We start from the raw sequence: 25902 nt of genomic DNA on the forward strand, positions 1-25902 counted from the left end.
TATACATCATCCCCTCCTTGTCCACAGCTACCTACAAAAACCATTCCTAACCCTAAAACTAGGATGGAAACCTAATGAGCATAGGATTTTGGACTAGCAACCTTCCCTATTATTGACATAGCTACAACTACCTCTATTGTTTTTTCAAAAAATTTAGGTTCCCTCCTCTTTTTTTCTCTAAAATTTCAATGATTATTAGCTAAGTATGGATTCCACCCTTTTTCTCCTCCTCAAAGGCATGGTTTTATTGGAGAATGTCCAAGATCCTTAAATTTTAAATATTAACAAACTTAGATATATAAAAAACCCTCAAAATTTTAGATAAAACCCTAAAATTCTAAAAAATACTTTTGTTTTCCAATACCATATTAGGCCCTCCTTAAAGGGATTATTTTATATTTAATCCCGATATCCACATTTTCTACTTCAATTTCTCATCACAATTCTTATATTTCATTTAACTTGTGCTCTTCCCTTTTGGATCAAATGTTGACCATGCTCCTTATTTGAATCTCGAACCCTGGGATATTGTTTAAGTGAGTGTTTTCAACCCAATCACTCGAGATCCATATTTATCAATTCACGACCACCCAAATGGAAGTTCACATAGGTTTTCCCATCATTGGTTATTGGGTACCAGGGATTGTAATTTATGGTTCAATTCTCCTAAAACACTGAGAGATTAATATCCTGATAACCTTACATGATTTTGTATATTATCGAGTATAAAGTAGTTTCCTCGATACACTAAATTCTCAATCTCTTGGTTCCCTAATTTTATATGCCACATCACTCACTAAATATGATCGCCATGTTAGCGTCCAACAACCATCTAAACTTGATAGGCAATGTTTTAGTGATGTGACCTTGGACACATGTCACTTATTTTTATGTCGTAAGGCATTCCCTTTGAGAAGAACTCCCCAGTTCTCACTTTGCACTGTTTGGCACTGTCGATCTTGTGTTAGACGATTGAAATATTATCAGACATCAGATGCAAGTTTTTGTTGGTTAGGTGTGTTAGCTTCCCCATTTACAAGTTACTCCACGATGAAGAAGGAGGCCGCCCACTCGTCTTCATGTTGTACCTAAAGCATGGCACCAATTAATTGATAGTTGTGAGTTCTTGGAGCAACGAAAGCTGCTTGGTTACTCTGTCTTCATGTTGTACCTAGAGCATGGTGCCAATAAATTGATAGTTGTGAGTTCTTGGAGGAATGAAAGATGTGTGTCTACTTTTTCAGATGCAAGCAACCAAAATAACCAAACTCTTGAAAAGCTGGGAAATTTTACTGGAGATGATAAACCAGAAGATCAAGGGCATGGGTTAAGGTACTCTGTAGAAGATGGTCAAGCACGACTGAGTTTGAGTAAACATAGTGTCAACATGGATGAACCATGCCAACCTTTATCATCTCAATTTCACACATTACCACTTGCTTTGGATAAAAGTGTGTCATCCACAAATGATTCTTTAGGTATTTCATTCTTGAAATAAACTTTATTCAATCTATAAGAAGGAGGTCACTCACTTGTCTTTGTGTTGTACCCAGATCATGGTGCCAATAAATTGATATCTGTGAGTTCTTGTAGCAAGGGAAGCTACTTGGATGCCTTGTTGGATGCGAGCAAATAGAAAAACCAAGCTCTTCGAAAACTAGGACATTTTACTAGAGATGAGAAACCATTAGATCGAGGGAAAGGGTTAAGGTACTCTGTAGATGATGGTCGAGCACCACTAAGTTCGAGTAAACATAGTGTCCAAATAGATGAACCATGCCAACCTTTACTGTCTCAATTGCACACATTACCACTTGATTTGGATAAAAGTGTGTCATCCACAAATGATTGTTTAGGTATTTCATTCTTGCAATAAACTTTATTCAATCTATAAGAAGGAGGTCACTCACTTGTCTTTGTGTTGTACCCTGATCATGGTGCCAATAAATTGATATTTGTAAGTTCTTGCAGCAAGGGAAGCTGCTTGGATGCCTTATTGGATGCGAGCAACCAGAAAAACCAAGCTCTTAAAAAACTAGGACATTTTACTGGAGATGAGAAACCATTAGATTGAGGGAAAGGGTTAAGGTACTCTGTAGATGATGGTTGAGCACCACTAAGTTCGAGTAAACATAGTGTCCAAATAGATGAACCATGCCAACCTTTATCATCTCAATTGCACACATTACCACTTGATTTGGATAAAAGTGTGTCTTCCACAGATGATTCTTTAGATATTTATTTCTTGCAACAAACTCTATTCAATCTATAATAAATATGCATGAATGCAAGTCTATATAATAATTATTGGAAATGAATTAGATTAGATTCAATTGTTGAAGGAAAAGAGCTAGAGTTTCCTGATGGTTCTGGAAGGCATGAACTTCTATCTCCAATAGAGGATATGACACCCAAAGAAAAAGTAGACAAGGGATTTTTTCAAAGGGACTTGATGCTTTAGGCTATTCTTTGGACTTCAGAAAGTACTCTTTATTACCATTCAGTCTAAAGTTCACCAAAATTATCATTAAGGCTGGGTACATGTTTGTATTAACTTTGAATCTCGTTTTAACATTTTCTTTGTAGAAGCTTGACTCTCTTTCTAACACTAAACGTGTTGCAAAAATAATTATCCTCTTAGCACACTATTTCCAATGATTTTCTTAGTTTAATGTATCGACCCAAATGTAGATATGATAGTATTGTTGCATCTATCCTTCTCCCACCCTTTAAGGCCTAAACATATAACTCAAAGGTTCAAACACATATACAGAGGCACCTATGCACATGCATAGGCAGGGAACAATGATAATTTAGTATGGCATGCTAATAAAATACTATCGGTCTGTTTATGAATAGGTAGGTTTGATGATGAGAAAAATTAATGTCGATCTTGACTAGTCATAATGAAATGGCATGGTAAAGTCTTTATGTTAAAATTTCCCCTAGGTACTATAATAATAGAGATCAAATATTATATTTTTTTGCATTGATTATGTATGAACAATAGTTCACCATTTGTTTAGAGTCTAACACAGGATGGAGTATGAAAGTGTATATAATTGAAGCATTGTCAAATAAACATGCATGAATGCAAGTCTATATAATAATTATTGGAAATGAATTAGATTAGATTCAATTGTTGAAGGAAAAGAGCTAGAGTTTCCTGATGGTTCTGGAAGGCATGAACTTCTATCTCCAATAGAGGATATGACAGCCAAAGAAAAAGTAGACAAGGGATTTTTTCAAAGGGACTTGATGCTTTAGGCTATTCTTTGGACTTCAAAAAGTACTCTTTATTACCATTCAGTCTAAAGTTCACCAAAATTCTCATTAAGGCTGGGTACATGTTTGTATTAACTTTGAATCTCGTTTTAACATTTTCTTTGTAGAAGCTTGACTCTCCTTCTAACAGTAAACGTGTTGCAAAAATAATTATCCTCTTAGCACACTATTTCCAACCATTTTCTTAGTTTAATGTATCGACCCAGTTGTAGATATGATAGTACTGTTGTCCATCTATCCTTCTCCCACCCTTTAAGGCCTAAACAAAAAACTCAAAGGCTCAAACACATATACAGAGGCACCTATGCACATGCATAGGCAGGGAACAATGATAATTTAGTATGGCATGCTAATAAAATACTATCGGTCTGTTTATGAATAGGTAGGTTTGATGATGAGAAAATTTAATGTCGATCTTGACTAGTCACAATGAAATGGCATGGTAAAGTCTTTATGTTAAAAAATTCCCCTAGGTACTATAATAATAGAGATCAAATATTATATTTTTTTGCATTGATTATGTATGAACAATAGTTCACCATTTGTTTAGAGTCTAACACAGGATGGAATATGAAAGTGTATATAATTGAAGCATTGTCAAATAATCTACTGTTGTCATGCTCTTAGTGGAGATATATCCAGTTTCTAAAATGTGAATCAAAGTAATTTTTGAATCTTTTCAATGTTTCAATGGAGAAAATTCATCATGGAGCTTCTTCCTCTATTTCCCATCCTTGCTATGAGAACAATTATGCATGTGGTTGTTATTTAATGGAGAAGGAAGAAAAATGGAGAGTTAGGATTTATCGTTTTTATTGTTTTGTTAGCTCTTTCACTATTTTTTTCTTGTTATATTAGTTGTTATGCACATGAAACAATTCATCCTCAATTATGCAATTTGCCTGGTTTTCATTTCTTTGATGCGCTACTCTTGATTGGCAGCAGGGACGATGGAAAGACTACTGGACTTGATTCTAGTGTGTTGGCCCATAAAAGCGACTGAAACACATTGTACCTACATCCTGTGTCCAAGAAGGAAATATGATAGGAAATCTCCCAGATGAAGCTCAACCAACTTGTTCTAAACAACCTGCAACTATTACCTCATTTCTATTGGCACCTCCCTCTTCACCATCATCCCTTATCAATTCTGGAAACCCATCTTCTGTACCATCACTTGCTAGATTTGTTTCATTGTCTTCTATGTCCACCAATGCTTGTTCATCTGGAAAACCAATATCAACCATGTTTACACATGTACCATATGCACATGAGACTCAATTGGTATCACCTCATGTCTTCTCTTCTTTTACTACTGAACCTTCCACTGCTTCATTCACTCCACCATGTGAGTTTCTTCATCTTACTAATTCCCCTTCACCTAAGGTACCTTTTACACATTTATTTGCATCTTCATCAGATTCAAAAGTCACTTTCCATGAAAATGGGATAATGTCTTCTTCCTTTCCATTTACCTCCTTTGGTTATGATGCAACAAATGACCTTTTATATTCCTACCAACTTTATCCAGGGAGTCTTGTAGGTAATCTTATATCACCGAAATCTGGAGTCTCTGGATCAGGGCCTTCTTCACGATTCCCTAAACTAGATTTTCCTTTTCCATGGAAGACTTTGCATTCTTCTCAGGATATTTTTGGCCCCAGAAATGAGACCATAAATATTTTAAATCGGGAAAGGGACACCTCAAGGACTTCAATATTATCACAAGATAGAGACACTTCCTTCTTTTCCACCTCATTAGACTTCTATTTGAACCATGTGCATTGGCCATATCAATATGTTTTGGGGCAGTGTGGGGGAGACTATGTAATTCCATAAGTGAAGAAGGTGTTGGTTTCACTAGTGGTGAAAATATGGTACTGTAAAGGGACATGGAAAGAGATAGATGTAGCACAAGAAAAATTCATGCATTTGGAAAGCATATTGTGATAAATTTTCCCATTGAAAGCAACAAAACTTAGGTGGAACCAATTGAAGCAAGTAGGGCATCATTTGAACTTGTCAGTGATGAAATCACAAATGTTAGTGGTGGGATGTCAGAGATTTTAGTGGATAAGTTTCTAGTGTCCTCCTTTGGAGCATAACTTGTTACTCTTGTATTAGTTGTTTAGAAAAACCAACAGAAATGATCCATTGCTTAATAAGTGTTTGACCTATGGAATTGTCATTCATATTTCATATTAGACTTTAGACCCCTATTTTGCATCATTGAATGCTTGCTTCCAGGACCATTCAAATCTCATAGCTAAAGTAACCTATTTGATTTTGATATTGATTGTATATAATAGTGTATTGATGCATCGTTGATGTTATCATGATTGAGAAGTCTTTATTTTCAATATGCATCTGTCAATGTGAAAAACATGTATATTCATTACATTGATGTTAATTTACCCTTCATGGTGCAACTTAATGCACATGTTCTTTTGTTTTGTGATGATTTTCCTAGAGTAATTTTTTAGTTGGTAAATGCTTCTTTCTTATTGATATTCTCCTTTATGAAGCCTTAATATTGCTATGTGTTTGTCTAATGTTTGACTCCTGAAATTTCTAGGAATGGCAATAGAGTTGTGATGTTCATATTTTCCTTTAAAGCATTATTCAATACAAATCCATAGTGTCAACAACATGAACTCAACTCTCAATTTTTGCATGAAGTATTTTCAAATGAACATGAATTAATAATCATCTAGATAATGAATGAATGTGCATATCTATACCTCTGGTCTATGTATCTCCTCCATATTTTTCATCCAACAATGACCTTCAACTTACTTGACACACATTTTTTGTCCTTATTTTTTTGTCAGTGAGCCCTTCAACTCTGCAATCAAAGTAGGTAGTGGATGCCTTCCAACTCATAATTTTTTATAGCATTTTCCAATCCAAATGTTAGGTGTAGGGTAACAAAATTCAAATGGAAACAGTAGGATAACAAGAACTATAGCCTCAGGCACTTCACAAGTCAGTTCAAAAACAATTCTATCAATTAAATAGTACGTAGAACAATGAAAACCATTGGATTCATTTTTTGTCAAGGATACACAAACATCTCAGATTCATACATTTTCAATTCTCTCTTTGTACCCAATTTGACTTGTCAATTTCTCCAACTCAGTCTTCACACTCTTGTTTAAAATATTGGATAGAGTCAATCCATATCGGATCATGAAGCCTGCAATCAAAGAGGGATTAATGACGGTTTTTAGTCTAACATTCTTGGCACCAGTTAAACTATGGGCCTTCTTGGAAATTTCATCTACATGTTGATTTTCAAGATTTACAAAGTTGTCACCACTTCCAATTGTGTGTCAGTCAGCTTATTGTAGGCATCTCGAACTCTTTGATAATGTCATTAATGATGTCCATCCTTTTATTGTCAATCAAGAGGTATGGGAAATTCAAAGTTGTTTTAGTTGTTCAGAAAAATATGGAAAAAATGATTTGTTTCTTTATAAGTGTTTGACCTATGGAATGGTCATTCATATTTTATTCTAGACTTCCGACCTATATTTTGCATCATTGAATGCTTTCTTCCATGACCATTCAAATCTCATAGCTAAAGTAACCTATTTGATGTCGATATTTGTTGTATATAGTAGTGTATTGATGCATCATTGATGTTATCATTCTTGAGAAGTATTTATTTGCAATATGCATATGTCAATGTGAATAAGATGTATATTCATTACATTGATGTTAATTTACCCTTTTTGGTGCCACTTAATGTACATGTTCTTTTGCTTTGTCATGATTTTCCTAGAGTAATTTTTTTAGTTGGTAAATGTTTCTTTCTTATCGATATTCTCCTTTATGAAGCCTTAATATTCTTGTGTGTGTGTGTCTACTGTTTGACTCCTAAAATTTCTAGGAATGGAAACATAGTTGTGATGTTCATATGTTTAGCAGAAATACCTTTAAATCTTGGGAATAGTGTTAGGTTTATGTCTGTTTCATTCTTAGGGAATAAGATCAATGGTAGCATTACTCCTTCAGTATGGAATGTCTGTGCATAGCTTCTGGGTCTTCTTCTAGATGGTAATGATTTGAGTAGTTACATACTAGACCCTGCTTTTCCTAATGTTACTTGCAATAATTTGCATATTTTAGACTTGAGCAATAACAATTTGCAAGGGCCCATGCCTCTGTTTCTTAGACAGTTTCATGGCCTGCAAGAGTTGGGTCTGAGCAATAACTCTTTGTCTGGTACAATACCTGAAGCTCTTGTTTAGCAAATTTATCAAGTTTTAATTTGGCTCTTAACAATCTCAGTGGACCCATTCTGGTGTTTTCACAGAGTTTTGGCAGTGAGTCATTTGCAGGAAACAGGCTCTGTGGGCCTCCTCTTGCACCTTATGCAAGAACTCAAGTTCAGAGGCATTTTGGACTGAGCCCTGGACAGTTGAAGGAATTTCTATTACATTGATTAAAACCATTGTTGTATGTGTGTCCTTGTTGATAGGCATTGGAATTTCCCACAATATGAAAGTGCTGGGAGGAGGAGGCAACCCCTCTTTGAATGAATTGGAAGATGAAGAAATAGGGGAGGGGAGATTGGTGCTTTTTGAAGGTGGGGAGAATCTCAAGGTGGAGGATGTGCTGAATGCAACAGGTCACGTATTGGGTAAGACCAACTATGGAACTGTCTACAAAGCCAAGCTTAGCCAAGGAGGAATTGTTTCCTTGAGGCTTCTCAAGGAAGGGACTTGTAAGGACTGAAAATAACTCCTTCCTGTAATTAAGGATTTGGGTCTCCTTCGGCATGAAAATATAGTCCCTCCCAGATCATTTTGTGAAGGAACAAGAGAGAAGCTTCTTGTATATGATTATAAGAAGAAAGCCAACTTGGCTGACCTTCTTCATGGTAAGTTTTCATTTTAAAACCCAAGGCTAAGGAAAATTTTCTTTGTTGTCTTTTCTTTCTTCTCCAAAAATAGGAAAACTAATTAGATTACATCCTTCATTCATAGGCTATCAACTCTACATGGATTACAAATATTCAAATAAAATTTGGCCTTGAAAGTTGTCTATATCCTCTATGACCAACAAAACAAAATTCGTAGGATCCTGTGAAATGGGCCATTGCACTGATATAACTCATGGCCTTTTTGGCCTCTGCATTTTATAATTTTTCTATTGTTGACAAGACCTAAATTTCACTTCCAAAATAAATGCAGTTCTCCCAAAGATATAGCATAAGTAGAAAATAATATCACTTTACTTAGGAAGTATCCACAGTCTGCTTCTACTTGCAAATTGAGGTTTGGTTTGCAATAATAAGCTTCAAGAGGCCATGGTCTTAATAGATATTAAAAAAAATGAAGAATTCACTAGAGTTTTTCATCTCAAATACACTTAAGTTAGGCTCTAGATTCAATATGAAGTCTTGTAATGCTCTCTTCTTCATTCAGGGAAATCCTCATCTTATAGGTTTATGGCTTAGGTCCTTACTTTTTCATACTTATGCAAAAATATCCTTACTTTTTCAAATGCTTGAGGCAGGATCAAAGGCACAATATTGTTCTTGGAGCAGCAAGATGACTTGCCCACAATCACACTGGGATTAAAACACCCATCATTCATGGTAACCTCAAATCCAAGAATGTTTTGGTGGATAAAAACTATGTCGCATATCTGAGAGATTATAGTCTAGACTAGTTAATGACCCCATCATCTGCTACTCAGATGATGAATGCAACTACACTTGAGGGCTACAAGGCATTCTCCTATTAGAAATACTCATTGGGAAGAAACCAGGAAAGAATGAGAGCTCTGACAAATTTGTGGATTGACCTTCTATTGTGAAGACTTTTTTATTGGAGGATAGTACGTTGGAGCTATTTGATGTTGATATCTTGAGGGGATTGAGAAGTCCTATAGATGATGGATTACTTCAAGCACTTCAAATTTCAATGGGTTGTTGTGCACCTTTTCCATCGGTGAGACCAGATATTAAGGATGTCATCCAACAGTTGTAGGAGATAAGGCCTAAGACTCATTCTACTTTATATACTCCCACTGATATTAAGAGTGAACTAAAGCTTGCATTTTAACTTCATCTTCATTATCTATACTCACCTTTAGGTAGTTTTATGCCTCTCCATTTTCATTCTTTACTCTTCTTTTTCTATTGCTTTGATGACATCTTTAATCTAGAAGACATCTTTCAAATCCATGGGAGTAAATGTCCGAGGAGGAAACAATGGAAAAATCCACAATTTTCATGGTTAAACCCTAGTAGTAGGGATGAATTTAACTAAGTATCCACATAGTTGAGGTATTGCAAGGTATTTCCATTTTATTTTCTTTGTGAGGACCCTGTGTTTGGATTTAGTGTCTGGGATTTTTAGTGAACTTCCCTAATTATTCAGATGTGTATGGCAAGTGAAAAAGTTCACCTAGTCATATTAAATGCCAACATAAGGTCCTCCCTGAATAGTAGGAGGAGTGTCCAACATGATCTCCATATTTTTTACTTGTGTTATGCACATAAGCATGATGGTCAAAGAGAAATCCCTGACGCTTGGTGTTCTCCACTTCGACCGAAACGCAAGAATTGTTCATTCCATGGAATGGCTTATGTAAGCTTTCATGAAGGGACAACAAAACCAACTTTGGTACGTGGACTAGAGAATGAGAGAATGTTGTGTAACTCAGTCCATAGTTGAATGGGTACATTGATTTCCCTATGTAAAATTGGTAAGTTTGGCTTGGGTAACCATTTGTAGGATCATGACGCATGTTCATGTTTTCCATGGGTAATTTTATTGAAAATTCTTCAGGATAACATGTTATAGGCAATATCCCACTTATGTAAAATTCAAGAAGGAATTTGGTCGTTCCATCATGCTAGCAGTTATGACAGTGATTATAAGCTTCTCGAAGATTTGGTTGTAAAAACAGTGAAATTGACATCTCTAGAAATTTGACAGTTCTAGGGACTCAATACATTTGACGTTAAGATGAATCTATGGATTTGAGGCTAAGATGAATCTATGTTAGTATAGAAAGTTCAAGATATGCATGTCAATATACCTGGATTGTGCTGACCAAAAATTATGTCAGTCAATGCATCTCCTCCGGCCTGGCCCGGATATCCCACCTACGAAATGTTGCATATCGTCAGATTGTCTATGGAAAATGAAATTTCCATTAGTCCCCCCAACATTAATACTAATATCACCATTCCTCTTGCTGCATTTGTTGTTTCTAATACCAGTTGTTCTTGTTGTCCAAGCAATAACATACTCACTTTGTTAAGCCCCTCTGCTTCTACTATTTGGTCTGATGCCACGATTATCACTATGGAATCTACTTGATATGTTGCCTCAGAAGCCTCACATATCTATCTTCCTTCATTCCTAGGCAATGGAATGCACAAAATAGGAAATAAAGTGGATGAAGAGAATCTATTAGAAGTTATTTCCTCTATTTTTTTCTTCTTACAGTGAGGAAAGAGGGCTCACGAGACAGAGAAGGGTGAGGAAAGAAATGGATTTGATACTACTACTGAAATGGGTGAGTTATAGATATTTGGGTCATGCAGTGATGTAGAACATGTCTTTTTAGTTTATGAAAGTGTGTTAGTGTCTATGTGTATTATGCATGGCTGCTAGCATAAATGGGGCAATCGTATGAGAGAATAAGAGAAATGAAACGAAAAGGAATTCCAACCAGTTATATGGGATCATAAGTTTGAAATATAAGTATAAGACATGCATAATAGATTCGCCTCTATTGACAATGCCTTCCTGTTGCTCCTCGTCTTGTAGATTTTGAGGCCTAGCAGTCCTCTCTTTGTAAAACTCAAAAGACAATTCCCATTTATTAAAGACATATCAAATCAAGATTATAAAACTCCAACATTAAATGTATTGTTAAACGATACACTAATCAAGGATTTCATTCACTATTATCTTAAAAAAGATTATTTAAAAAAATCGTAGAAAAAGGATGGATCCAATCTTATGAAACTACAAAGATAAAGGTACTACTGAGTACAACCAGGAACTAAAACTCCTAAGTATTTTCACTTAGAGCCAATGCAACCATTTTTTTTTCAATTAGAATGGTGTCAAAAATCCTTGAAAACTTCCAAGAAGAGGCAATGATGAAGCTCCACCAACTTCCACTAGCCCAACCCTACGCAAGATTCCAAACTATTAAACTACACCACAACAACCACACCCAATTTTTAGGAGTTGTTGCTCAATAATTTCACTTTGATCTCTGATCTTAGATAATCCACTTAGGATATTACTCTTTTTGAAATATATATTCATTCAATTTCAACACGAAGGGCATGATTGGTATCACTAACATGAATAAGGTGAGAACCCAAAAGAAATTTCTTCACACCGCTCCCATCCACAATACTTAGATATTTGCACACATCAATGCTGAAATGCACTCTTTCTATGCCTCTTCCACCAACGTGGACTTTTCTGAAGCTTATCACGCACTTCTGTGGAGTTCCTTGAATAGTAGGTGGACTGGAAAAAAGAAGCACAACATGATCTCCATCTTTGTTGCCCATGTTATGCACGTCTACATGAAGGTCAAAGAGCAATCCCTAGAACTTCGTGTTATCCACTTTGACCGAACCACGGGAATTGTTCATTCAATGGCATGGATTAAGTAGGATTTCATGAAGGGACAATGAAACCAACTTTGGTGTGTGGACAAGAGAATGAGAGAATGTTATGTCACTTAGTCCATAACTGAATGGGTACACTGATTTCCCTGTGTAAAATCTATAAGTTCGGCCTGGGTAGCAAGTTGCAGGATCAGGATGCATGTTCATGTTTGTCATGGGTACTTTTATTGAAAATTTCTTAGGATACCATATTACAGGAAATATCCCACTTGTGTAAAATTCAAGAAAGAATTTTCTCAGTTTCATCATGTTAGAATTTATGACAGTGATTATAATATTTTCACAGAATTGGTTGTAAGAACATTGAAATTGACATCTCTAGGAATTTGACAATTCCAGGGACAAAATAGATTTGAGGTTAAGATGAACATATGGATTTGAGGTTAAGATGAATTTGCGCTAATACATAAATGTCAAGATAGACATGCCAATATACCTTGATTGTGTTGACCGAAAATTATGTCAGCCAATGCATCATCCAGCTTGGCCTGGAAATCCCACCCACTGAATGTTGCATATCTTTGAATTATATCTGGAAAATTAAATCTAAATTCACCCCCCTAACATTACTACTAATATCATTGTTCCTCTTGTTTCATTTGTTGTGTCTAATAGCCCCTCTACTTCTACGATTATCATTGTGGCATCTGCTTGAGATGTTGCCTGGGAAGTCTCACTTATTAGTGTAGAATTGCTCTGACCGGCTACATTTTTACAGCCAAGCTTATGTATAATTGTTGTGTATTTACCTAAACCTTGTATAAGTGTTGTGTATCTTCATGTATACTTGTATACATTTGAGAAGGTGATTTGGAGTGCCTCGAGTTACCAAGGTTGGGATGAGAAAAAGTATTATTGGGTTATTCATAAACTGCAATGTTGAAAATTGGCATGTTAACTGCAACCATGAAGAAATAGGTAATTTTTAAGAGATAATTTGGAGATGGGCCTAGGTTAGACATTATGAGAAAAATTATAATGGGGTGATATGTCATGATGAAAATTAGTAAGTGCCCTACCTGCCAAGAAAACCCACAGTGAGAACATTGGTGACTAATAAACATAATTAAGTTGTATCACTAAGCTTAGCCAACTGAAAAACAAAATCTTATTTGATGGACTATCTTGGGTACTGAGAAAGTTTCAATTAGGTGTTGAAACCAACTATGTAGTTTCCAATCATGACATTGGTGACATTTGAATTAGGTCCAATGACAACCAATAATATGATTTGGGTTGGGGATAATGGCAATGATACAATATTATTTTTAATAGAATTGTCCTCTATCTTGCAACCTCCAAGGCCAATTTCTGATGTTGTTCACTACAAACATCCTGACGTCTAAGATTACCATAGGGCTACATTGTTGGATTTCCAAAAAATAATCCCAGACGCATATGAACAGTGAAAGAGTTGAATATATTTGTGTCTATAAAGGCTTCCTTCAGCTTTCCAACCTTCACTATTGCTTATCCATGATCCACAAGGAAATTTCCATAGTTGACATCAAATCATGTTAATCAAACACAAGCAAGATTTGAATGGTTAATTAGTGTCCAACCACTTATTCTTTAGAAATCAGTAACACACCAGAGATTTCTACTGTTTGTACATACTATTGACCAAACTCCATGATATTTGCCACTACTCTCTCAAGATTCGAAGTCTAGTGATGGGTGTTTTACATAACTTCTGTTGAATCATAGTTTGATACTATGTATCTACATAATGAAATTTAACACAAAATCAACTAATTTAATAACTGATCAAAACCCTACACTATTATCCGAAAGAAATTGGACACCATTACGAAACTATTATGGAGTACAAACTAGCATTCACATGCTTATAAATTACCCATTAAATCCCCATTCTCATCTGATAACTCCATTAAGAAGCTTTGGTTATGCATAGGTTGGAATTCCATTAACTTTATTATAAGAACTCATGACACTTGCAACCTGGCCATCAATCACATTGCTCTTAAATAGTGGGTTAGCAACCTTTAATTTGTTAGGATCCAGAATATTTGTTAACTATAATCCCCTCACATAGTTGGTGAAATATTGATTAACAAGTAAAGGATCCTCTCCTGGAGTCTCTTAACCTCGTCCCGATCTAGGACCACGAAATATATTCACATTAGGGCTCCAATATGTCAATCCATCCTATCTAGTATTATACATTGCACGAGCCTCTGTTGATACCACATGCAAATGAAATTCCAGTTAGAGTTGTTTATACTAAATTCAATCCATGCTGAAATAGATTGGTTATACTCAGTAGTAAATTGTAAACATAGTGAGGAATGCCTAAGAATTAAAAATCCCAACTACAAATTCATGCGAGTATGGCTAATCCTATAAATCTAAAAAATAATACAAATTTGATTCATTTGGAATAGGAAGAACCCAATAATTGATTTCTCTTTATCTTCTAGATTTGAATGAAATTTTGTTTACTAATTTGTATTTTCAATGATCCTTTATATGTCACTATTCTTCTTGAATTTATGCCTTACGACATTTCCTTTGCAACATCTGGTGAAATTGCTAGTTTACATATATCAACAAGTCAAATGTTCACTTCCACCTGCCACATTTTTCTTACATGGAACACTGAGGCAACCTGGGCATCAACATCCCAGGGATCAATTTATTGGATTATCCTTCAGGAAAAAAAAATTAATGCATCACCTAATATCTTGCTATTTGATATCACTAAGCTCAAACTAATTACAATTAATTAAGCATTAAACTCAGGTTAAAATGTGATTATAAGTATTAGGAAGGGAATAAGGCTAATTTTCAAGCATTTAAAAAATCAAATATGGTCGTTATTGTGTGTTTAAATGCACAATGTGCTTTTCAAGTCTACTAAATTTTAAAATATGAATTCCAATGTTTCTCACACAAATGTTGACATAATCTTAAGTTCCATTTATGACACTTAAATTTTCACCTTGATCTCCATTCCTCCAACGATTGTTCACATTCTAAACTAATCTCCTGTTATCCCTAGTGTTATCCAACCTTCGTTATCAATATCTTAGCTACTTGCACTCAAATCAATTCTCTTGTAACTGCTACTTGAATGAGTAAGCTACAACATTACAACAACCAATTATTGATTTTTTATGATAATTTTAAAAATTATAACCAATGATAGACTATTGTTGTAGGTATCAAAATGCCTCCTCAAAAAGAGGCAAAACAACCTCCCAATGTTGTCAATACTCCTAATTATGAAGACAATAATCCTAAGTCACCTCTCATCTCAGAAACCTCATACAAAATCGAACGCAAATGAAGAAGTTGGATTGTGGTGTTCGATTATATTGGGCAAGGATACTTCTCATATGATTTGCTAGAGGAATCATACTTAGATGGGTTTGTTAATGCAAAAATATCATCTCTCCATAAATTAGCTACAAGATCAACACTCATCCAATATATTGATATGGTATGTTGGTATCTATACCCTATAGATAAAAAGACTCATACAATCGTCATTGAAAAAAGGTAAATGATAGGCTCTTTTAGGACAAAAGACCTAGAAAAATGTATAGTTTTCCCAAACCATATTTGAATTTTGATAAGAGATGTTAGAGATTTGACAACCCAAGAGAATATCAAATATGATCTACAAATGGCTACCCTAATTAAATATTGGTACTTTGATGAGGATGCATTTAAAACCAAAGGGAAAATTTCATAGCCTATTGAAAGAATGAGATAAGCCCCTACATCTATCATAGCCATGCTATGTAGCCTACATGGAGAACACAATTCCCTTCTCTTCAAAGTAGAATGGGTGACTCTCCTTCACCGAATACTAGAAAAGGGAAAGGTATTTGTCTAGGATGTCATTTTGTCTAACAAGTTGAAGAAGCAAGTTGAGGCATTCTTAGGTTCTCCTCCAAGTTTCATTCCTTAGTTCTTCACGTACACCTATTTACTTGATGTTATTTGTGCTAGAACACCTTTTCCCCTTATGAAATGAAATTAGGAACCTAAGTTTGGTCCTATTTACACCTATTGTGCTAAATTATGGGACACCCAAGTTATAAATTATTTCCATGAAATTTGTAACAATTTCATGATTCCATTACACTGTATTGTTTGGTTCTTTACCCCAAAAAATTCATCGATGAAACTAGAGAGGGAATTGATCTAGTTGGAGACTAGTACATAGATGAGACTTTTTCCTACATTAGGATCTATGGTGTGAAGGAACTCCACATGCCTTACCTACGTATCTCCCAAATAGATTAACTTTGAGGTAGATAGCCCAATGAATTGTTTCTACAGGATTTGCGAAAGCTATATCAACTGGTAATAAGAAAATGTGGCTATCCTTTCCTATCAAATTGGGGAATTATGCTTTGGAAAACTCGAGGCATGAAAACTAAGAGGAAACATCATTCTAGTTGTTCAAATTGTATTTTATAGCATTAAAAAGGCATGATCCCCTAAAATTGTTTCAAAACACTATAAACAAAATTTTAAAACTTATGTAGATGAATAATTATCAATTACCATTTTTTCCAAAGAACTATATAATATGAGTAAGTTGAGAGGAAAATTTAGAAAATGCCCAAAGGGCCCATCAAAAAAGAGTTTTTTGACTTTGAGAGGAGAAGGATGTTAAGTTTGGGTAGAGAGTTTATGCCAAAAATACTAACACAACATCCAAAACCAGTACTTATGAAGATACCTCCTCCTCCGGTCACTCAAAAATAGGTGAAACTTTAGTTCATGTGGAATTTATACCAAAAGAAAAAATTTAGCCTGATCATTGGGAAATTTCACTAGTCCACAACCAATTAGTATTATCCATATAGTTAGAGCTAGGTCAGGGAGAAGAAATCCAATCTCAGGAACTTTCCATACAAAAAGAGAAAGTATAGGACTTGCAAATGCAAGTGATTGATAATATTCCACAACCTTAAGAAACATAGGTTATACAATCTAAACCTCAACCTAAGGCTGAGAAATTTCTAGAAATTTAGTCTAAACCACCTTTAGAGTCACATTTATAAGTCCTTACTCCTATCTCCAAGGAACTTCAAAAGGATGAACAAAGAGAAATTGTAGGGTCATTGACGCAAGTTGTAATGAGTAAAACTCCATTATTAATCTACCTGGGTATGGATTCATCCACAATTATCCACGTGGACAAACTTGAACCTATTGAACATGAATAAGTTCCCTTAAGTGAATATTTCTTTAGCAATAGTATAAAGACTATTTTCAGAAGAATATCAAAGGAGAGAAAAGTGGGTCAAGTTGAAGGGTCCCTTGTCAAATAAGAAGTTATATGGGATGCCTCTAAGCTCAATCAATGAGGACTTTGTAGATGAGGTTTAAGACTCCATTGGAGCATATGCACATGCAAATAAATGGTTAGTAAATAATCTAAGTGAGACCATTAAAATAAAAAATAAAAAAATTCATGATCTTGAGGCCTCTCTTCAAAATGAGGAAATCTAGAATTGAAAAGCAACACCAGTCACAGATGCACCTAATAGATCATAGGTTATATACTTTATCAATCATAAATACACCTAATATATCACAATATATAACCTATGGAAATAGTAAATGAAAATTAATCAGCTACTAGGGGAAGCTCAGGAAGAACTCTATTAACAATTGTGTCAGGTTTAAGAATTCCATAAAATCCTCACTTAGTTTTCAAATAATGTTGACTCTAAATTGATTGAGATGAAGGAATATCAAGATTCTTTTAAGAGACTGAAGAGTTTTTAAGCAAAATATCCATCATCCCCAACTACGTTATCAAGGGTTCCATAGGTTGAGCAACTTAAAACACAAATATTACTAGATGATTGGGACCAAAAGTTGGAATTTTAGAAAGAATTAATTCATAGTCCATAAATATTTGTTCTAATGTATGGGATTGTGTAGTGGATGTAATTATAGACTCTGATATTACAAACATATAGCTTTTATGCTTAATAATGCCTAGTGATTCTTGTATCACTAATATACAACAACAAAGAAGGGATATATAGGAGCAATTGCATTTCAACAATAATTGGACTTGGAATAATATTAATTGATTTCTTGTCAATCCATCAAACTGCTCCAAACTAATCAATAACCTACTTCCTAAAATTAAGGGAGAAGTCATCACCATAGAACAAAATTCTTTTCTTTTGAGTTAAATGTGAATGACTTGATCCCAAATTCAACTCCGACAGTTACAAGAACAATGACATGATTATGTGGACAGCCTCGAAATTCAAAGACATCTAGTCAAGTGGGATCTACAAATTCTTATAATTTTCAACAACGAACTTCATTGAAAAATGTTTCACCAATCTAGTAAAAGAACCAAAATTCGGAATTATATTGTTTTTTTGTCAAGCATTTCAAATGTATTTATATTTCTTTTCAAATAGGAATAAGGGTTGGAAATATTGTAAAAGAAAGGTTGAGTATATTATTATCTAGTATTGCTAAGGATTGAATATTATCATATTGGTGATGTATTTCTGTTTGTAATCATTCAAGTGTATTGTTATAATTTCATTTTGAAACATAAATACAATCAATTTCTCTTTCCTTCAATTTTAATCAGTGGAATATTTTTAAATGATTGCTCTATTTTCCTCATAGTTATGTCAAGAAGAACGAGTTGTGTGATTGTTTGCATTCCATACCTATTGAATTTGATGTGAAATATATCTTTCTATATATGATCATTGTGAGTTAAATTAATCAAATAACTAATTATTTGAATAATTCAATTCTTATGATTGAATTAATAACTGGAAAATTTGATAACTATTTCATAGAATTACATAGTTTCATAAGTATCTCATATATGTTCAAAATATTTCTCATGGGATAGATTAGAATAGTAATTAGAAAATATATTGTAGCTTTATAAAATTTTAAATAGACTTGCATCTCATTAAATATAAAAAATAAACCACAAAAACTAGATCAACAAAGTTGTTAATTCCAAAAAATAATCCTGAGTGGCAACTAGGCCGACATACTGTGAGGATTGTTATGCAAAATGAGTATAGGTATGACTTGGGACCTTCATTAGGAAATTCATCCATATTAATGGAAAATGATATTCCTAGGAATCAACACCTGCATATTCTATCTCTTCCTAGATTACCAAGATATTCATATTTGGTTTGGGAAGACACTAACCTAAACCTATGCTCCTTTTCATAATGAATATTTGAATGAGGACGTCCAAAATGATGAACTAGAACAAAAACCATATACTACACATTTGAATTATCATGCATGACATGAATTTCGAAATCCACCTTATCCAGAGAGACTAAATCAAGAGAAACGCAATACTCAGCCTGAGTTTGACTTCTTGGGAGAACTCGAGAGCATTTGTGTTAAAATACCATTGTTCTAAACCACCAAGAATGTTCATATTTATTCTAAATTTGTATGGAAACTCTATTTAATAAGGCATGATTGAATAAGGAAATATCCTCAAACTGTCCATGTTATGGGAAAGTAATCAGAATTAATTATGGGGTGGTTCTTGTAGCCAAATATCTTGACCCTAGAAACCTATTAGTTAATGTATAGATCAATAATACAGTAATTCCTAACACATTAATTAATCTAGGAATTACAGTTAATGTCATGAATCAAGAAAATATTGAAGCCTTAGGACTCTTCGATATTAGGAAAACCCCTACTATACTCTAACTTGTTGATAGATTGACCATTAAACCAGAGGGAATATTGGAAGATGTAGTGATCTCCATATATTAGTGGGAATATTCCACTGACTTCATGGTCCTACAACCCAAATCCTCTCTAGCTGAGTATCTTTAATCTTAGGAAGGCCATTTTTGGCCATTACTGATGCTTATATCGGATTTTGGTTTAGTAACATGACCATCTCCCATGGGACTTCTACAAAACAATTAACCCTATATCCTCCCACCAAACCCAGTGTAGATTTTGAAACACCACTTTGGGCCAACAAAGATGATAGTGATGAATAAGGAGAATTTCACCTAATACTCTATATAGATCAATATTTATCCATGAAAGAGAAATTTGAGAACGATGAAATCAATGATTTCATTGTTTCTTCCTCTCCCTCCGTCAACTCACTTGTTCTTTACCATGTTATGTATCTAAAAGTATAGGATTATCTTGCCTCAACAATCACTTCACTTTTATTAAATGAGTCTTCAAATGAATAAGTCCAAGGATCAACTATAAAAGCTACAAAAATCAGCCTCGGGAAGACCCTCGACATCAATCAGGGGTTGACTGAACAATAAAAAGAGTGATTGGTTAAAGTGTTGCAAAATCATAGTGATGTCTTCACCTAGGATTACTATGAAATGAAGGGGATCCATCTTTACCTATGTACACACCATATATACATTAAATACAGATGTAGACCCATCAACTAGCCCCAACATCAAGAGAAATAGTGAAGGAAGAACTACGAAAATTGTTCGAAATCGACTTTGTGTATCTAATTTTTTACAGCCAATGGGTCTCCCCTCTCATCATTGTACCGAAGAAGAATCGTAAATGGAGAATTTGTGTGGATTATCAATAAATAAACAAAGAAACACAAAAATACCATTTTTCACTTCCATTCATTAAGTAGGTATTGGACATTAGTAGTGAAGAAATACTCTTCTTTCCTCGATGGATTTAATGATCACAACTAGATCCAAATCATTCCTGGGGAGATAAAACAACATTTTCCTTTCCATGGGAGATATTTTCCTATCATGTTCTTCCATTGTGGTTATGAATGCTCCTACCGCCTTTCAAAGAGCTATAATTGGTATATTTTCTGATTTGGTTCATGATTATGTGGAAATATATATGGATGGCTCATGAGGCATTAGAAAATTTAGAGAAAAATTTAATAAGGTGTAAAGAATATAATGTTTCCCTTTGCAATGTGAAATGATAAAGGATATTAAGTGATGGCATCATATTGGGGCACCACATTTCAACCAAAGTCATGTATGTGGATTTAGTGAAAATTGAGGTAATATTAAACTTGTCAAATCTACATTCATAAAAAGAAGTAAAAAGTTTCTTAGGACATGGTGGTTACTATCATCGATTTATTGAATTTTTTTCACAAATTGCTCATCCTTTGTTTTCTTTACTTAATAAAAAAATTTAGTTTTTTGTGGACAAAGAGCTACTAACATGCATTCAAGGAATTGAAATCCAAGGTGTCTTAGGATCCTATTTTGAGAGGAACCAATTGGTCCATCCATTTTCATAACTCGACAGATGCGTCATACACTGCCATTAGAGATATTTTGGGGAAAATAGAAGGAAATGATCCATACGCAATCTACTACACTGGTAAAAATATTTCACTTGCAAAATTAAATGAAATGGGAATAGGAAAATAGTTTATCACAACGATACACGTGATTAATAAGTTTTGGACTTATATCACAAGATATATAGTAGTATTGCACATTGAACATGCTACCATAAACTACTTAATTAACAAAAACTTAATAATGGCATTGTAACTTGGTCGTTATTGTTATTATAGGAATAAGATATCACCATATTAAAAAAACTTGGGAAAGATAATGTAGTTGTTGATTTTCTTTCAATACTTACATATGATGAAAATGAGAATCCTATAAATGTCCCTTTCCCTGATGAGCATCTATTTGTGGTTTCTACTAACTCTCCTTAGTTTGTAGATATCACTAATTAATTGGATGTAGGTATAATTTCACATCAGATATCTTTGAAGGAGAAATATAAGATTATCAAACAAATTTGGAGGTTTCGGTGGATCAATGACTATCTCTTCTACAAAACTCCTAATCTCATCATTGAAAGATGTTTGCGAGAATATGGGATATATGATATATTGAAGGCTTTCCATGATGGTCCATGTGGGGAATACTTTGTAGATAAGATAATTGGGCACAAGGTACTTCACCAAGGGTACCATTGGCCCACCATATTCAACGATGCCAAGAAATATGTGAGGTGTGATAGTTTCTAGTGCATGGAAAGACTAATGAAATTAGACGATATTTCATTCCAACCACATTTTATATTGGAACCATTTGATAAATGGACCCTCAATTTTGTGGTACCAATCAATAGTTCTTCCCACCATAAATAGTACATCATTGTATTTATTTATTATGTTACAAATTCAATGGAATCCAAGGCACTCTTGATCACGACTGAGAAGCAGTAGCAGAATCCTTCATGGGAAAATCTTCACCAAACTTAGGATATCTTGGGAAATAGTTATGGATGGAGGGACTTAGTTTACTTTGAGACTCATTGAAGACTTGATGGATATATACAATATCAAACACAGGGTTACTACACCATATCACCTACAATCCAATGGGAAAGTAGAAGATACAAGCAAAATTCTTGAAACTATCATCACCAAGACAGTTTGACTACACCTCAAGGACTGAGCCAACAGACTCCCTAAATCTCTATGGGCCTATTGTATGACATGGAGGACTACTAGTGGTTTCACCCCATATGAACCGATGTATGGGGAAAAATATTGTTTCCTATTAAAGAAGAAATCCAAACACTTAAATAATTATACAACTTGGAATGGACTTATTTGAAGCCCATAAGTAGATACTCCTCTATATCAACAAGTTGGATGAACTTTTCTAGGTTACCTTGCATCAAATAGTAGTGATAAAACATTAAGTAGCTCAATAGAACAATGATTTCATCAATAAGAAGAATTTTAAAGTTGGAGACTCGGTCTTGTTATTTGACTCCAAGTTTAAATATTTCAAAGGGAAGTTCCACAATTATCAAACTAGGCCTTATGAGATTGATATTGTATATGAGAACAAATCCATCAAATTTCGCACCATAATCAATAAGAGGATTCCTCTGATGGTAAATGGACATAGGCTTCAGTTGTATCATAAACCCTTATACTGGGAAGCCTTTTTTAGGAGGATCACTAGTGGATTGCCTAACCTAGAAATTTTCAAAAAAGGAAGAGCCCCTACTTTAAATTCATTCTGTAACCATAAAAATTAAATAAATAAAAATCAAATAATAATAATAATAATAAAATTATTTTTAGGATATGAAGGAAGGTTGATGTCGCTGCTACAAATTGATTACACAACCCTATTGTTGCAAATATGTCATTCAACTCCAATTGCTACAAATCTATTATTGTACTACCATTGTTGCAATTCTAATGATGCAACTCAGTGATAAAAAAATCAACTGCTACAACTCTATTGTTGTACTTCCATTGCTACGACCCAATGATGAAAAGTGAGTTGTTATAAATCAAATCACCATTGATACAACTATGGAGATCCATTGATCTATTTACACTAATGCAATTTTGATAGTCAGAAAGGGTGACAACTTTTCCTACTATAACACCATCACTAGACCAAGCTTCAACTCTAGGGCCAAAACCATTGCTACAACTTTGAACCTTGTTACTACAACTCTAAACACAATTGTTGTAAATCTAGGATTACGTTGCAATTCCAATGCCAACAGGGATCCTAGATATTCTATGGGGCCAATACATCAACGTGATGGAGTTACAAGCCATAATGACCACTTATGGTAAGTCAAAACATATGTCTCCAAAACTACATAATGAATAACATTGATTAGAATTACCTGACTTGACCCCTGGTTTGAAACCACTTGCATTGCTCGCCACCACCACCAACCTATGACATGATTACCCAAATCCCTCCCTTCCATAATTGGAAACCTCCACCCTCCAGACTATTCATTCCATTTTTCATCCATGGTTTTCATGAAATTTGATTAGGAAGAATGGGGAGTTCATTGAACCACCGGGAACCTATAAGGGAAATATTAGTGTAAGTATTTGACCATATTAAAGAAATTTTTCAATAGGTATTTTGGATGGAGTACAACACACACTACCAGGGTATGACGATGAAGTGACCGTCAAATTTTCCATAATTTTTAGCGAAAATAAGTTTGTAGTGGTGGGGATAGTGGTGCAGGAGATAGAGGACGTGATAAAAAAGGTAACACAAATTTCCCACATGGGGGAGCATTGGTATTGTTTAAAAATATTGAAGGCTAATCTCATGCAAGAGTTCCTTGAGCTAGGAGAATCCCTAGATAAGAAAAGAATAGGGTTTGATAAGAGATCGTTGTTGGATCCTTGAGGGGATGTTTCTCTGGTAGTATAGAGGTACATGACTTATGAAGGATGCCATGAGGTTGTTTATCTATAGCACCTTTGACTATTGCACCACTTGCAACATAATAATCTAGTTAATTTAGTGCTTTTCCTTTAGATAACACTACAGAACATGACCTCATTGGTGCATAAATATACCTAATTATAGTATACCATATCACATCATGGGATCATCAAAATATTGGTTGAGCATGCACTACACAAGAGAAGGAAGGGTATGGAGCAAAGTGTAAATATTTCCAACAAAGATATAAGTTGTTGCAAATCCATCTAGATAAGTTGCAGTTATTGCATTTCCATCTAGAGAAGACGCAGTTACTACAACTCCACCACCAAACAAAAAATTTCAACCCAAGAAGTTGTAGGAACCCCATAATATATTGCAACTCTTGTAGCTGCAACCATGATATATATTGTTGCAAGTCCACTAGCCACAAAATACCCTGGTGTTCCGTTGAAGAAGAAATTCTTGAGGGTTTTGCTACAACTCCATAGAGAGATGAAGGTAGTAATGATAGAAATGTGATGATAATAGGCAGAAAACCCTAACAAAAATACTATGAAGAATGAAGAAAATGCTAGAATGTGTGCCTATTCCAAAGAACAAAAGAACTAGGTAATCCTGAATGTTGCAACTTAGTAGACATAAAAAGAAACCCTTGTTGATACAAAAGAACCAACATGGGTGGAAAAAGAATGAGTTGCAACACAAGGAGAACCCCCTAGTGCTCCATAAGAACCAATAGGGATAACTGACAAAATTCACTCTGATGACACATAAGAACTAGAAAAGGTGATGAGGGATGATAAAGACACTGTTTGGATTACATTTAACGAAGATACATGGACAAAGGACCTTGCTAAAACACAAGAACCAGTAAGTGAAACTCTAGGAGAAGGCCTTGCTACAATTCTGGAGGTATACTAAGAAGAAGAAGAAGTTGTGACTCTTGAAGTAGAAGTGTAACAACCCTGGTGAAAATTCCATGTAATAAAGTTAATAAAGGAAAAAACATAACCACGGTTGATGGGACACTTATTCCAAGATGAATGTTGGGTAACACATCCTAGTGTGGGTGTTCATTTGGTTATTAATGAGTAAGGAAAATGGCAAAGGAAATGGCTAAGGATTTGGAAAGGAAAAATGGCAGTTTTTGCACATTTATTTATCAAAATAATGGAAATTAGGAGAAAAGGGAGGTGAAAGGTCACAGGTTGCATGTGAGGAGGAAAATGAAGGAAAATAATGGAAAAGGAAGAAAATAGAGGCCTCATTCATAAAAAGGATTATGAGGATCACTTGGTAACCTTTTGTTAGTTCATGTTTGGAGCTCTCTCATTATTCTCTCTTTCTCATACTCTTGGATACTTGGAGTTTTCATGGAGCAATCTTGGAGGGTGTGCATACTTGGATTTTTGGAGCAAGAAGGAAAAGGAAGAGTAGGATGGCATAAGAGGACATCTGGATCAACAACTATAGCAGATTTTGCATGTATGTTTTCCTCACTAGTTTTGGCTTGCATGGCATATGCATGTGGTTTATTGGTCATGACCTATCGTTGGCATGGAGGATGCCGAGGATTGACAATGGATTGCCCAACCTTGCCATTTCCTGGATAACCATGGTGATTATGGATTTTTTCCTTGTTTTGTTTTGGTTGGTTCTCATATTTCCTTAGCTTGGGTTGAGTTATTAGTCTTGGAATCC

The 25902-nt window shown here is 34.7% G+C and overlaps 2 pseudogenes; both read left to right on the forward strand.

Moving 5' to 3' along the window:
* The first annotated feature begins 4326 nt into the window (after positions 1 to 4326).
* LOC149166948 (uncharacterized protein At1g76660-like) lies at positions 4327 to 5390 on the forward strand (annotated as a pseudogene).
* A 1806-nt stretch (positions 5391 to 7196) lies between these two features.
* On the forward strand, positions 7197 to 9359 carry LOC149166949 (putative kinase-like protein TMKL1 pseudogene; annotated as a pseudogene).
* Positions 9360 to 25902: the final 16543 nt, after the last annotated feature.

The sequence above is a fragment of the Pinus tabuliformis genome, chromosome 5_1 (genome assembly GCF_031772625.1).
Source record: "Pinus tabuliformis cultivar Carrire ecotype Pingquan chromosome 5_1, CPIR1, whole genome shotgun sequence".
Classification (NCBI taxonomy): domain Eukaryota; kingdom Viridiplantae; phylum Streptophyta; class Pinopsida; order Pinales; family Pinaceae; genus Pinus; species Pinus tabuliformis.